We start from the raw sequence: 4,159 nt of genomic DNA, 5'->3' as shown, positions 1-4,159 counted from the left end.
TGGTTCAAATTTTGATTCTGCTACTAATTTTCTCTATGACCTTGAACAAGTCGATCTCTCTCTGGAGCCCAGTTCCCCCATCTGCAAAATGAAAATAAAAATGTCCTGCTTTCTTCACAAGGACACTCGATCATTCATTCGATGCCTATATATTGGCTGGCTAGTCTCCATGGTAGCCTCTAAAATAGTTGCCAAGTATCTGAGAGTAAACAAGGTACAATTTCTGCCTTTAGAAAGTTCAGCGTAGAGGCTGGATGCAGTGGCTCATGCCTGTAATTCCAGCATTTTGGGAGGCCAAGGTGGGCAAATCACTTGAGGTCAGGAGTTTTGAGACCAGCCTGGCCAACATGGTGAAACCTCGTCTCTACTAAAAATACAAAAATTAGTCGGGCATGGTGGCATGCTACTCAGGAGGCTGATGCAGGAGAATCACTTGAACCCGGGAGGCGGAGGTTGCAGTGAGTCAAGATCATGCCACTGCACTCCAGCCTGGGCAACAGAGCAAGACCCCATATCAAAAAAAAAAAGTTCAGTGTAGAGATATATAACATGACAATGACAATAATGTAGCATATACATGTCCAGGAGCTAGGTAAGTCCAGAAAAAGGCACCTCACCCCACTTGGGAGGAGTAGTTCAGGCCAGGGTGTTAAGGATCCAGTAAAGATCTGAGCTATAAGCTTCTAGAAGGCAGGTACTGTGTCTTTTTAATCAAATTCATGACTGTTTGCATTCTAGATGCTCATTAAACAGGCATTAAAATACCACAAATCATCAGAGATACATAAATGTATATCCAAGAAGAAATTGGACTTGAATTGACATCTAGTTCTATTCCAAGAAGACAGAAAAAACATTGCTTATGCTTCATGGCCTCCCTCAAAAGGAGTAGCATGTTGTCCTTGTCCGTTTGTCTTGCTATAAAGGAATACCCCGGGCTGAGTAATTTATAAAGAAAAGAGGTTTATTTGGCTCACAGTTCTGCAGGCTGTACAAGAAGCATGGTGCCAACATCTGTGTCTGGTGAGGGCCTCAGAATTCTTCCACTCATGATGGGAGGAGAAAGGGAGCCAGTGTGTGCAGACCACATGGTGAGAGAGGAAGCAAGAAGAGAATAAGGGCATGGTGGCTCATGCCTGTGATCCCAGCACTTTGGGAGGCTGAGGCAGGTGAACCATTTGAGTTCAAGAGTTCGAGACCAGCCTGTCCAACATGGTGAAATCCCATATCTACAAAATACAAAAATTAGCCAGGCATGGTGGTGGGCGCCTATAATCCCACCTACTTGGGAGGCTGAGGCAGGAGAATGGCTTGAACCTGGGAGGCAGAGGTTGCAGTCAGCCAAGATCGTGCCACTGCACTCTAGCCTGGGTGACAGAGCAAGACTCTGTCTCAAAAAAAAAAAAAAAAAAAAAAAAAAAAAAGAAAAGAAACGAAAAAGAAAAAGGAGGAAGTGCCAGGCTGTTTTTAACATCCAGTTCTTGCTGGGACTAGTAGAGTAAGAACTCACTCAATACCTGGAGGACAGTACTAAGACATTGATAGGGGATCCACCTTCCATGACACAAACACCTCCCATTAGGCTCCACCTCCATCATAGGGGATCAAATTTCAACATGATACTTGGAGGGTCAAATAGCCAAATTATAGCACATGTTAACACTCTTCCTTGAAACTGTTTTGTCAGTATCTCTGCTAATGTTTCACAGTGGGTATTGCTATAATATGGGGCTCCTTCTACCACAAGAGCTTGACCAATTGAACAAAAATCTGGCCTACTCTAAGAAAATATGTTTGGGCACATTCTGCAGTTTTGATTTTTGTGTGAGACCATTAATGTTTTGTAACCCAAACAAGGCTTCAGCTAAGAGAATGGTACAAATTAAACAGTGGCAGAGCCCAGAGCATCCCAGCCCCACGCCTACCTGGCTGTCCCATCCCATCCTGCCAATCACTCCTGCCAGCCATGAGCTCCACACAATTCAACAAGGGTCCCTTGTACAGCTCTTGGCCAAGGTCAGTAATGAGCTTCTGTTGAAATACATCCCTCAGAAGGAGGCTGAGCTCCCCAGTTGGATCAAGGGACTCATGGGCTTCTCTATTGGCCCTAACTTCCAGAAGGATCTGAAGGAAGGGATTATTTCATGCACACTCATGAACAAGCTCCAACAGGCTCAGTCTCCAAAATCAACCACTCTATGCAGAACTGGCACCAGCTGGAAAACCTCTCCAACTTCCTCAAGACCATGGTTAGCTATGGCATGAACCCTGTGGACCTGTTTAAGGCCAATGACCTATTTGAGAGTGTGAACATGACACATGTGCAGGTGTCTCTTCTAGGCCTGGTGGGGAAGACCAAGACAAAGGGGCTACAGAATGGGGTGGACATTAGCATCAAACACTCAGAGAAGCAGGAGCAGAACTTGTACGATACCACCATGAAGGCTGACCAGTACATCATTGGGCTCCAAACAGGCACAAATAAATGTGCCAGCCAGTCCAGCATGACAGCTTACAGCATGAAGGGGCATCTCTTTGACCCCAAGAACCATATCTGCCCCCCATGGATCAACTGACCATTAGTCTCCAGATGGGTACAAACAAGTGTGCCAGCCAGGTGGGCATGACAGCTCCTGGGACCTGGAGGCACATCTATGACAACAAGCTGGGAACCGACAATTGAGACAACTCCATGTCCCTGCAGATGGGCTACACACAGGGTGCCAACCAGAGCAGCCAGGTCTTTGGCCTGGGTCAACAGATATATGATCCCAAGTACTGCCTGTGAGGCCCAGTGGCTACTTCCCAGGCCCAAGGGAGGTCCCCAAGTATCCCCCCTCCTAGCAGAAGGAGGCGAGCTACTAAGGCTCCCAACCACACTGTCTCCCCACATCATTGCTCTATCTGGGTTTTTAGGATTTTCTGTGTTTTCATGTGTTTTTTTAACCTGTTCAGTGCTGCTAACTGAGGGTCTGTGGGCAGCTGCATGGGATTAGGCAGCAAGTGTTTTTCCCTCCTGCCTTGGCTCCTTTATAGGACTAAGCCACCAGGGTGGGGGAAAGGGGTCAAGACCATATCCAGATGATTGTGGGGTCGCAGTCCCTGGCAGGGACATCCAGGCTGTGGGCCAAGCTGTGTGGGGGAGAAGACACCTGGGTAGGAAGGGAAACAGGCCCTAAAATGTTTCTGGTTTCCTCTCCCCTTCCCTTTTGTTAGCTGATCAATTTGTGGGTTTCTGTACCCACAGAAGTTTCAGGAAGTTTTCATGAAAGAAATTTTTTTTTCCAGGAAATGGGGGAGAAATGGGTCCTCTGTGAGAGGGCCAGGCCGTAGTCCTAAAATATTTTAGGCTCGTGAGTGACTGGATTTCCAACCAACAATTGTGACCCTGTCCAGGGGCCTGGTAGGGAAACTGAAGCCCATACAATACAATGGAGTTCTGAGTTGTTGGGGCTAAGCCCCCTCCCCATGCTCAATCCCTTACTGTGGCCCTCAATAGGTTTTAAGGAGCCCCCAGCTCTCCTTTTCCCCTTCCAAGCCTGACCAGCTGTACTGCTCATCTCCCCCTACCACATGCCCCTCCAAGTACTGCACAGGGACCTTCACTTGGGGAATCTACACCATGAAGTAATGTGAAACACTGACTATGGACCAAATACAATAAAGACCTCTGCTGTCAGGAAGACAGAAATAAAACAGTGGCTACTCCTTCTATTCTACTGTCCTTGCTTCTTGCCTTTTTTGTCTCTGAAGATTAGTATTTTTAACAAGAGGGATTATAATGGAAACCTATGCATGCAGCGATGAAATAGTTGCCAAGTAGAGGCTAGGCATGGTGGCTCATGCCTGTAATGCTAACACTTTGGAAGGCTGAGGTAGAAGGATTACTTGAGCTCCAGAGTTAGAGATCAGCCTGGGCAACATAGTGAGATCACATCTCAACAAAAAATAAATAAAAATAATAGCCAGGCAGGGTAGTACATGCCTGTTGTCTCAGCTACTCAGGAGGCTGTGACAGGAGGATCATTTGAGTCCAGGAATTCAAAGCTGCTGTGAGCTGTGATTATGCCATTGCACTCCAGCCTGGGTGACAGAACAAGACTCTATCTCTAAAAGAAAAAGAAAGAGTTAGTTGCCAGATAGAAAAGAAAGCACTTCA

The 4,159-nt window shown here is 46.6% G+C and overlaps 1 pseudogene; it reads left to right on the top strand.

The window, feature by feature from the left end:
• Positions 1-1,966: 1,966 nt before the first annotated feature.
• LOC104659388 lies at positions 1,967-2,788 on the top strand (annotated as a pseudogene).
• The last annotated feature ends 1,371 nt before the right edge of the window (positions 2,789-4,159 follow it).

The sequence above is a fragment of the Rhinopithecus roxellana genome, chromosome 7 (assembly GCF_007565055.1).
Source record: "Rhinopithecus roxellana isolate Shanxi Qingling chromosome 7, ASM756505v1, whole genome shotgun sequence".
Classification (NCBI taxonomy): Eukaryota; Metazoa; Chordata; class Mammalia; order Primates; family Cercopithecidae; genus Rhinopithecus; species Rhinopithecus roxellana.
The sequence above is the reverse complement of the archived record's forward strand: the minus strand, read 5'-3'. Positions and strand labels throughout refer to the sequence as shown.